This window comes from Leptopilina heterotoma, unplaced genomic scaffold, assembly GCF_015476425.1.
Source record: "Leptopilina heterotoma isolate Lh14 unplaced genomic scaffold, ASM1547642v1 Lhet_462, whole genome shotgun sequence".
Taxonomy (NCBI): Eukaryota; Metazoa; Arthropoda; class Insecta; order Hymenoptera; family Figitidae; genus Leptopilina; species Leptopilina heterotoma.
Window position 1 is genome coordinate 704,557 of NW_025111094.1, and position 12,427 is coordinate 716,983.

At 29.4% G+C, this 12,427-nt stretch overlaps 1 long non-coding RNA gene across 1 annotated transcript; it reads left to right on the plus strand.

The window, feature by feature from the left end:
- Positions 1-9,291: 9,291 nt before the first annotated feature.
- Positions 9,292-9,844, plus strand: LOC122507340. The gene is made up of 2 exons (XR_006302111.1): positions 9,292-9,675; positions 9,749-9,844. It is a non-coding gene; the product is annotated as an uncharacterized LOC122507340 (long non-coding RNA).
- Positions 9,845-12,427: the final 2,583 nt, after the last annotated feature.

Below are 12,427 nucleotides of genomic sequence, written 5' to 3' on the forward strand. Positions count from 1 at the left end.
TAAGACACCAAAAACGTCTCCACCCAAGACACCTCTTTTTGATATCCTTAAAACGTGTCTTGGCACGACACGAATTACTAGGCGAACTTTGTGTCGTGTCAAGGCACGAGACGGACATGACACGAATTTTCGTGTTTTTTCGTGTTCGTGTCGATCCCTGTTTTCTATACATCAACAGCTAGCGACATATGTAGAATTTTTTTTATATTACTAACTTTTATTTTTATTAACAATTTTGTGAATTTTTTTTTAAATTGTTACTTTTTTGTTAAATCACGCACCATTTTGCGAAAAATCAAAATATCGAAAAAATCCTACCGACGTGTGTCGATAGCTGTTGATGTATAGAAAATGACAACATTTTTGTTTTTTTCCAAATCGAAAATTGAGGACGTTATAGTTGTCAGGCCATGGAACCCTAAAAGAATAGACGCCTGCCAATTCAATGCTACACAGCAGCCATTTAGTAATAAAATTTTTTTAAAAATGTATTTTGCATATCAATACTTATACAATAAAACGTACTTTACAGATTTTTAATTGACCATTTCATTAAGCCAAGAAAAATTTCTAAAAAAACGCCTATATTTCATGAGTTACCTAGAGTCCTCCCTTAAGGATATTACTTTAACCATGGCAAAACCCTGGCTAAAGACACAATTTTCTTAACACTAGCAAAACATTGAATACAGACAAAGCCGTCTTTACCCTGGAAAAAACCTGACTAAAAAAAGAAGTTACTTAACCCTGGCAAAAACAATGACAAAATATGTTGTAGTCTCATTGATAACATCAGAATTCCTTTTCCTTGACAAAACCTTGGCTAAAGACACTTATTTATTAACCCTGGTAAAACCATGGCAACGGCAGTTAGTCTAATTAAAAACAAGATTTATTTGCAATAGCAAAACCTTGGCAAGAGACACTTATTTATTAACCCTGCAAAAACCATGGCAACAGCAGTTAGACTAATTAAAAACAAGATTTATTTGCAATAGCAAAACTTTGGCTAGAGACACTTATTTATTAACCCTGGCAAAACCATGGCAACAGCAGTTAGTCTAATTAAAAACAACAAGATTTCTTTACTATGGCAAAACCCTTGCTAGAGACACTTATTTATTAACCCTGGCAAAACCATGGCAACAGCAGTTAGTCTAATTAAAAACAAGATTTCTTTACCATGGCAAAACCCTTGCTAGAGACACTTATTTATTAACCCTGGCAAAACCATGGCAACAGCAGTTAGTCTAATTAAAAACAACAAGATTTCTTTACCATGGCAAAACCCTTGCTAGAGACACTTATTTATTAACCCTGGCAAAACCATGGCAACAGCAGTTAGTCTAATTAAAAACAAGATTTATTTGCAATAGCAAAACCTTGGCAAGAGACACTTATTTATTAACCCTGGCAAAACCATGGCAACAGCAGTTAGTCTAATTAAAAACAAGATTTCTTTACCTTGGCAAAACCCTGGCCTGAGTCACGTAAGCCTCAACAATAGCAAAACCTTGGCTAGACACACTTATTTATTAACCCTGGCAAAACTATGGCAACAGCAGTTAGTCTAATTAAAAACAACAAGATTTCTTTACCATAGCAAAACCCTTGCTAGAGACACTTATTTATTAACCATGGCAAAACCATGGCAACAGCAGTTATTCTAATTAAAAACATGATTTATTTGCAATAGCAAAACCTTGGCAAGAGACACTTATTTATTAACCCTGCAAAAACCATGGCAACAGCAGTTAGTCTAATTAAAAACAAGATTTCTTTACCTTGGCAAAACCCTGGCCTGAGTCACGTAAGCCTCAACAATAGCAAAACCTTGGCAAGAGACACTTATTTATTAACCCTGCAAAAACCATGGCAACAGCAGTTAGACTAATTAAAAACAAGATTTCTTTACCATGGCAAAACCCTTGCTAGAGACACTTATTTATTAACCCTGGCAAAACCATGGCAACAGCAGTTAGTCTAATTAAAAACAACAAGATTTCTTTACCATGGCAAAACCCTTGCTAGAGACACTTATTTATTAACCCTGGCAAAACCATGGCAACAGCAGTTAGTCTAATTAAAAACATGATTTATTTGCAATAGCAAAACCTTGGCAAGAGACACTTATTTATTAACCCTGCAAAAACCATGGCAACAGCAGTTAGTCTAATTAAAAACAAGATTTCTTTACCATGGCAAAACCCTAGCCTGAGACACGTATGCCTCAACAATGGCAAAACCTTGGCTAGAGACACTTATTTATTAACCCTGACAAAACCATGGCTAGAGACACTTATTTATTAACCCTAGAAAAACCATGGCAAAAGCAGTTACAGTCTAATTAGAAACAACAAGATTTCTTTACCATGACAAAATCTTGGCTAGAGACACTTATTTATTAACTCTGGCTAATCCATGGAAACAGCAGTTAGTCTAATTAAAAACAACAAGATTTCATTACTATGGCAAAACCCTGGCCTGTGACAGTTATGTCCCAACAATGGCAAAACCATGGCTAAAGTAGTTATTGTCTCTTTAAACATATGATTTATTTTCCATAGTAAAACCTTGGCTAGAGACATTTATTTCTTAACCTTGGAAAAAACCTGACTAGAAAAAATGTTAGTTAACCCTATCAAAGTCATGGCAAAAGTAGTTGTAGTCTCATTAAACATCAGAATTTATTTCCCATGGCAAAACCTTACCTAGAGTCAGTTATTTTTTAACCCTGGAATAACCATGGCTAATGACAAAGCTATCTTTAGCCTAGCACAAACCTGGTTAAAAAAATGTTAGTTAACCCTGTCAAAATCCTTAAATTTTTATATACAATAAATAACTATTTGTTCACTGTTACTTAAAAAATTTACGAATTTTATGTCTTTATTGATATCTTAGGAACTATTGTTAAATACTTAACTTTTTATTTTTTAAGACTTGCAAAAAAATTACTAACCATTGGAAACCATCTTACTGCAAATTATCTTGAAATATCTCAGTCATTGGAATAATTATAAGGACCATTGTAAAATATTTTCAATTTTTTATATTATAAGACTAGTGTGAAAAATTGCTAACAATTTGTTTTAGGTAAAATCTAACTCCTTTTTTTACAGTGTATAAATTTTATGATTGACTACAATATAATAAATAAATAAGTTAATAAACAAATGCATATTATTTAATTCTTGAATATTTTCAAAATGATTATTTTTATTTTTAAAGTTAAAATATGTATTATTATATCATTTTATGACAATGACAATTGTTTGTAAGTTTTGTGAAAATTAACTTAAAAGTGTAGCTGTGATTTAAGCTACTATGTAATGATTACTTTATTCATTTTCAACCATGTTAATAGGTTCCACTGCAAATATAAAGTTAGTATCTTTGACCTCGAGAAGAAAGCATAGCGAAATTAAAGAATTTACTTCTATAATTTCTATTTCATTTTCAATAATTTCTAAACGGTGAATGTAATTAATAGGTGTTATTCCAGGAATGCATGTAGTCGGATATGCGGTTTCTGTATAACAAGTTTTAAGCACTGCGTAATGATTTGCTTGACATTCACATATGCGGCGACAATTGCAGTTAGTAACTCTCACAAAAAATTTTATAATTCCAAATGCAATTCTGTTAAAGTTAACGTACTTTGCGCAAGTAGAATTCGTTACTTTGGGCAGAGTGTATATTTCGGACATAAATGTCGTTTTATCTTTGAATAATCTCTTAAAAACAGTGTATTTTTGACCAATAATCTCGTTCCTTTGAAATTCGCGAAGTACATCGTCTGGAATAGGAGTTCGACAGAGTCCTCCAGCAATAAATAGAGATGGTCCAATATTGTGTAATCTCAATTGTTTTGTTGGAGTTAACAACTTTTTACAAAATAAGAACGGTTTTCCAGCTTCATTTAGATCTTTATTGAGTGTAAAAGTGCCTATGTATAGCGAAGCCGCATTATAAATTTGCAATTGGGCAGATTTACTTCCGTGGACTAACGCTTTTAATTTCCCATTAATATCTTCGAAAGAAAAACAACTGTATTCCCAAAGAGGTCCTAAATTTCGTACTATATCCGGAAAATGCAGAAGAGAATGCACATTGCAAGACATATTACGCAGACCATAAATATACTGATACCTAGACACAAATTCGTGCAACATCCTAGATGCTGCAGTTATCATTTCTTCGGATATGCTTTTTTGGCAAAGTAGGAAAATTGCTCCAACTAATAATTTAAAATGTTCAAAATGGTCTACGTCCATGATATCTTCTAGTATTAAGAGAGAATAGTAAAAAAAAAAATTTTTCATCTAGGAAGCTTTCCAGTAACTTAGATGCTTTTTAATAGATCGTGGTCTTCGTTGCACAAATCCGGGTGGTTTTAAGTGTTGAAGGCGGTCATCGATGGTATCTATATATTCATATAGTGACCAAGGCATGTCAGCAAATTCTGAATTGAACCATAAGTTCAACATAGCCTTCATAACACCTTCGAAAATGCAGTGCATGGGATCAAGTGCAGTGGTTCTTATCCATTGAAAGGCAAGAAGAGACAGCATTGTAAATCCTTTCACACCAAATACCGGTCTTCTATTTACTTGCGCAGCTTCTGCCAAAGTTTCGTCTTCTGAGCGCATAACAAAATTTCGGTGATAAGGATATACTTGTAGTCTACCAATTCTTCTTCCTTCTTCTCTACACTTCTGGCAACCGTATACTCCATTATATTGACTCATATTCATGAATAGGGCTTTCGCCGGAAGATCACATGTTCCACAAATTACAATTCCTTTAACATCGAGAGGATCGTCTGCATCAGGTATATTAAATTGAACGCCATTTTGTAGTTGAATAATTTCATCGTGTAAAGGAAGTAAAAATAAGTTTGGGGAAGGCTTCTCTTCCCCGAACCACATTCCTGCTAGAATTAAATTTTCCTTTTTGAAACGTTCGTTGTAAGGTAATTCATTTATCACAAGATAAAAAGGCCAAAAAGAAAACTTTGATGACTTGTAGACTTTAACCCCATCTGTATACCAGCAGAATGATATATTATTTGGATCAGATAATATTTCCCCTTCTCGACTCAATTCTTTATATACGCTACCGTCATAAATGTCTTCAATATTTTCTTCAACTAATTTTACTCTAGTATTTTTATAATTTAACTTCTCCCGAAATCCGCGTCTGCTATATAAAGAACTTAATTGTGAAATTATCGACATCTACATGAAGTAATTACTCTCAGTTCTATCAAGACAATTGGGGCACTGTTGATTTTCCTCTTCAATATTTGTTAAACAAATTGTACAATAAAAATGTCTTCTAACAGGGCTCCTCAGATGCTCAAAATATTGCTTGAACATATATAAAGAATCTATACAATAATTGGGTTCCGGACAATGCATCTTAATAACTTCCAAAATTGAAGCAAGTAATACTCCAGTAATAGTATATCTTAATGTAAGGGATAGTACGCATAATAAGCTTTCGGAAAATTTAAGAGGACATCCTGGAAACAACGGTGGATCTACGTCATTGTTGCCAAATTCGTCATTTTCATTTTCTGAATTACTGTCATCTTCAGGGGCATCATCATCGTCATCATTTTCAGAGGAATCATGAATTTCTAAAAAAAATTCCAAACTTATTACATTTTTTAAGATAATAGTAATTAAGACATTACAAAAAAGATTAAATTTTTAAGGGTAAACTATACAAACAGGAGTAATTTAGTGTACGCTGTAAAATGGAATAAAAAAATAGTTCATAAAAAAGAAGACTCTAATAAAATTAAAATTAAATAGAGAGCGACAAAAAACGGAATATGGACTTTCTTCTACTATCTTCAGAAAAAGAAACTTTTTTTGACTTAATTTCTAAAAATTAGACTTTTTCAGCTTTTTTTCAAATATTACAACAAAATACTACTTTTTAATATAAAAAAGAAATTATTAATTCAAATTTAATTTTGGTAGATTTTTTTCTAAGATAATTAAATTTTTGAAATACAAAATCAAAAAGTTCTGTAATTTTTGAAAATTTTAAATCCAAATTTTTAAATAATAATTAAATTCCTAAAAATTATAAATAGAAAAAACAATAAAAGTTAGTTTTAGAGATGTATCTATGTATATTAAGAAATTATTTTAAAAAAGTAATTCTTAAAATTATAATTTAAAATTTAATTATTTTCAATATTTTCAATTACACAAATTCTAATATCTACAAAAATTAATTCCATTTAACCTTTATGGGACTGACGAGGTACCCGGGTAACTTTTGCATTTTAAAATTGATTTTTTTCATATTTTTTAAAATCGTAGCGACCCAGGGTTTTTTGACATCTCAAATTTATCCATATAAAGTGTTTTTACATTATTTATAATGTACTTTGTTTATTTATTTATTCTGAAATAATAAACAAAGTTTCTTCACCCATAAAAGGCGGTCGAGGTACCCGGGTACCTTCTGCACTTTCATATTGGTTTTATTCATAATTTCGAAAATCGTATCAACCTAAGGTTTTTTCGCATCTAACATCTATCCATACAAAGTGTTTTGATATTATTTATAATGTAACTTATTTATTTATTTATTCGGAAAAAATAAACAAAATTTCTTCACCCATAAAAGGCGGACAAGGTACCCGGGTACCTCTATACATTTCAGGCTAATAGATGTTGAAATTTCTATTAAAAAATTATGAAAAATTTCAAAAAACAATTTTTTATAGTACTACACATAATTTGTTTATAAAATATGTAATTCAGTTGCTATAATTAATAATAATATCCATAAGAAATCGTCAAATTAAACATAGGTACCCGGGTACCTCGTCCGTCCATAGAAGGTTTTTTTTTTCCTCAGTCCCATAAAGGTTAAATTTCTTAAAAAATGTAATTATTTAGAATTAATAAAATTTTTTATGAAAACTATTAAGTTCAAAATATTTAATTAAAATTCCTCAAACAATAAATTAATCAATTGTTATATTTTTCGTATTTTTCAAAATGCTTTCAATAAATTTAATTATTGTCAAAAAATTTTATTGAATTTCAATAAATTTGGACATTTTTTCACATTTTGCTTCCTCTTTATAATCAGCAATATATCAGTACCAAAATTCAGTAAAACCTCTTCAAGTTATCGTGTTCACAAAAAGAGAAGTATTATTTGTTTAAATCATTTTTACAAGTTTGATAAATGAAAGGGCTGTAAAACTTTCTCTACGAGAAAGCAAAATCTATTATTATTCAAAAATTATTTTTAAATATTTTTAAAATACTAGTTTTAAGAATTTTTTTATTATACATTTTTTAAATTTAATTATTTTTAATATTTTTGGTTTTATCCAATTTCAATTATTAATCCTGTGAAAAAAACTAGTATTTAAATGTTTTATTTAATAAAATTAAGTAATTTTTGAATTTAAAAATCAATGAAATGTTATAGAAATACAAAATGAAATATTTGTTACAATGCTGAATAAAATAAACGACTTTTCCTACTTTTTAGAATTTTTAATCGACTAAAGCGATTTTTCTTGCGCCTTAAAATCGTTTGAAGATCTGTGTATTGTAAACTTTTGGAAAGGATTACTTAAATACCCAACTTAAATTACCATCATCAGAAGAATTTGTAGCCTCACTAAATGAATCATCAGAATTGTTGTCACTGCTACTGTCAGCCAAAACTGATTCAGAATCAACACTTTGGTTGTCTGTTGAATCGCTGGTGTTAGAATAAATATCGTGCATAATCTGTTCCTCAAAATCATTGTTGATATCAATGTCATTCTCATCACTGTCAATTTCATCGTTAGTTTCCTGAGAAATATCAGTCATCAATAATTAACTTTGAAACATTTAAACTTGAAATATTAATTTTTTGAAAATTAAAATTTGTGTGAGACTTATGCTAAATTATACTATAATTTTTAAATTACAATTTTTCCCTCGAAATTTATTATTAAAAATTTTTGTTAATTACTTTAAGAAATATTTATTTTTAATAAATAATTAACTCAAGATTTTTTTCTAATTAAGTTATGTGAAAGTTATTTTAATATTAGACTTTAAGTTTTCTTTCTGAGACGAATGTATTTTAAAGTTTAGTAAAATTTTATCTATTATTTCTAATTTATTTATCAAGTTATGTAAAATAGTTTTTGATTTTTCGATTTCTCACACTTTTTTTTACTTTTTTAGTTTTCATCTTTTTGAGAAAATGAATTTTTATACAAAACTTTTCATGACTTAATAAAGCACAGATATAAAGAAATTTGATAGAAATTAAGAAAATAGTTTAAATGTTGATAGAATATGAAAACAATTAAAAAAACATAATATCTTTGACATGATATTTACAGAATGCGAATCGTCAGATTCATTTGAATGATTTGAATCTTCAGAGTTTGATTCTCTCAAGGCCGCAACGATTCTCCTTTGATGTCTTCTTGTATAGTCTTCCAAATTTCTTAATTGTCGTTCCATTATAAGTTCATTAGAATAGAAAATATTTAGTATTAAAGAGTATTTATCAAAACATTTATTTTTGATTTTTGACGCTTTCCTTTCGCTTTTCAAAAAGACAGTAAAATAACGGAACAAAATAATCGCAATTTAAAACCATTTGAAGTTGGCGATTTATTTAAAATTTATTCGAAAAGAACAAAATATCCAAACAAAATAATCACACTATAAAAAAATTTGAAGTTGGCGATTATTAAAATGTGTTTGTCTATTGTCTATTGTTTACGTACATCTGACAGAAGAATTGGTTAATTACAAAAAAGTAACTTCGAAAAAATGTTCGTTTTATTGCAATGGGACCAATCGAAAAAAATTACAGTGATGGAGGAGACCACGGATTTGGAGAAAAAAGACGAAGGAGATTCTGTTGAGGTGTTATATGGCAATATCTTACATAAAGGAACTTTAATCAAACGAAGCGGTAAAAGAAATTTTTTTTGGAATAATTTTCAAACTAATAAAATGTTCTAAAGTATTTTTAAATAATATAACAATGTCCTAAATTACATACAAATCTTAAAATTTTTATTTTATTAATGCTTAAGTTATTTTTACTTTCAAGTTGTTTGGTTATAAATAAAAAAAATTCAATAATAAATATTTTTTGGTTAATTAAAATTTAGTTTAATTAAAAATAAATAATTTAATTTATTAAATTAATTTATATATATATATATATATATATATATATATATATATATATATATATATATATTGTCACATGCCACGTGTGTGACCTCTAAGTAACCTTAGACCAGACCTGTTACCAAGCAAACTTGACAAACACCCATCAATGAGCAATCTTTTTACAACCCTATTACGTCGATACACGGATGTGATCTGGGTATATAAGGCCCTAAATTTGGATCCAAAAATCAGTATCTAGTCAGCATCCAGTCAGTATCTAAATTAAATCAAAGCGATCGACATCATCTCTGTACCAGTAGTCAGTACGAATCTATACTCGTTACCTACGATTATCCCAGTCTAAGTAATACCCATCTCGTGTGTGACCGAGCCATTGTCAAACCTCCAAGCAGTAAAAATTGGAAAGGCGGTGCATCTGAACTGACTGTGGACGCACGAGCGGAGAACGGGTTTTCAGCTTCACAAAGAAGCAATAAAGGTAATTAACTAAATCTTTTCATCATATTCTTTCGATACAATTTCTATATCTAATAAACGCCTATTTGTTAAAGGTGTTTATTGGAACTGGTCTTCTCTCGGCAACATACAAATAAAGAACTTCAAGAAATCATTATATACTATTTTATAATAAATTTCATTTTAACTAATTCTTAACTTTTATTCATTGATTCTTTTTCCTCATTCCCAAATAAGATTTCTTCGGAATTTCTTATTTAAAACGAGGATAACAAATGTTAAGAGGTAAGTTACTTTTCACGTAACATACCCTCTTTTCTTGGTGCATCGGCCGGGAAAGCCATAAAGAATCAATGATATTATTTTTTCTAATTCTTATTTTTTCCAAAAATTTATTTTGAGATATAAAAAATATACATGTTTTTAACAATTCTAAAATTTTCTATTAAAATTTGAAACATTTAAAATCAATTTTTAACTCTTATTATTAACAATTCTAAAATTTAATAAAAAATTGAAACACAAACCGAGAGAGAATCAATTCCAATGATTAAATCATTTCTTTTAAAAATTAATGTCTACTTCTAAGGAAAATATTACACAAGATAAACATACAACTCGATCAAAAATCAAAGAAAACCCTACTTTAAAACTTAACCCAGGAATTCCCTATTTTAAACCTTTAGCTACTGGTACACCTAGATACTCTAACGAAAATCCAAACCCTTTTTGCAAATCCGAATTAGATTCAGGAATTTGTCATTCATTATTTGATAACAATTCTTTCAAAACTGACGAAGAAAGTGACAATACAATTTTAGAAAATAACGGTTCTTTAAATTCTACATTACGAAATAGTTTTAAACAAAGACTCGAAAATTCCATAATTAGCACACACGACAGTGACGACGAAAACAGTCACGACGAGAACAGTGATAGTGAAAATTTAACAGAAAATAACGAAATGGCTCTACCAACAAATCAACAAGTATCTTTACGTGACGCTTTAGAAATAGTTCCTTTGTTTGACGGGACTAACATTCCAATTTCACATTTTATTGAAGGGTGTTTAGAAGCAGAGCAAATGCTTCCAGAAGGAGTAGCTCGAAATAATTTAGCAAAATTATTAAGGGCAAAATTAAGTGGGGATGCGCGAAAATGTATTTACGGAACTCAAATAGCAAATGTAGGCGAATTAATAAATAAATTGAAACGCGTATATTTGCCAGCTAAAACAGTGTACCAATTACAGGGAGAATTAGGAAATATATATATGTGGGAAAAGGAAAATATTACATCTTATGCTGCGCGAATAAAAGAAATTGCCGATAAAATTGAAGATGTTCACAGGTTAGGTAATAACAATGCAGTTAACGATGTTTTTAAAGAAAATCTAGAAAAAGACGTGAAGCATTGCTTTGTGCGCGGATTAAGACCCGAAATAGAAATTCGTATGAAAGAAAAACCCACATTCCGAGAGATAGTAAACGACGCGATTGATATAGAAAGGAATTTAAGTGCTAGTTCAGATCTTCGAAAAAGCAAAATTAATGAGGATCATAAAGCTATAAAAATACACTCCTTACAAGATTCTGATTTACCTTGTTCAATTTGTAAGAGACGAAATCATAAAACAGAAAACTGTTTCTTTTCAAAACAACAAAATAAAACATACAGTCCACCAAGACAAACACAAGGATTTTCAAAACCCTATTTTAATAATCAAAATTTCTCAAAAAATAGAAATCCCTTTAACAATGGTAACAATTTTTACAGAAATAAAAATAATAACTCTAACAATTTTATGAATAAACTTTCTAGAAACTTTCAAACTTCACGATACAATAATAATAACGATTATAATAACAATAATAATTATAATAATAAAAACTATAATAATAATAATAATCAGAGATTTTTCAAAAAAGATATAACTTGCAATTATTGTAAAAAATCAGGTCATTATATTAATGAATGTAAAATTAGACCTCCTAGAAGAGAAGAATCATACAACAAACAACAATATTCTAAACAACAATCACAATCTCAATCACACCATATTCAAAAATCACAAGAACTACAACCTCATTTTTCGGGAAACTTGAATTCAACCCCCAGCAAGGGTGGACTGAGGGTAGAATAAATTTAAAAACACCCGTTTCAAAAGAACAAATTACTTTAAACAATTCGCAAACAAATACAATTCCCTCAATTATTATCTCTGCCGACGGTTTAAAATTTCCAGCTCGAATGATGATAGATACTGGAGCTGGAAGAAATTTATTAAAATTAAAAGCAATTGATCCAAGAATTCCAATTGATACAGAAAATATTTTAAAATTAATCGGAATAAATGATTTACCTCTTTACACTTTAGGGCAAATAAAATTAAATATTTTTGGTCATCAAACAATATTTAATATTATCCCAGATGCAGTCCCAGTAGACGAAGACGGTGTTTTAGGGACAGAATTTTTTCGAGACAATAACGTAAACATTAATTACACTTCAAAATGTTTAGAGATAGATAATAATCTTTATCCTTTTGTTTCCACAAAAATTTTAACAATACCAGCACGAACGATAATAACAACTACAGTTTTTCTTGACGAAACTAATAAAAATGAAGGTTACATACCAAGATTGAATTTAGGTTCAGGAATTTATGCCGGAGACGCAGTAGTAAAAAATTACGACAATAAAACATTTTTAAAATTTGCAAACACTAATGAAACTTCAGTCACTATTTCAATTCCTACAATTAAATTAGAAGA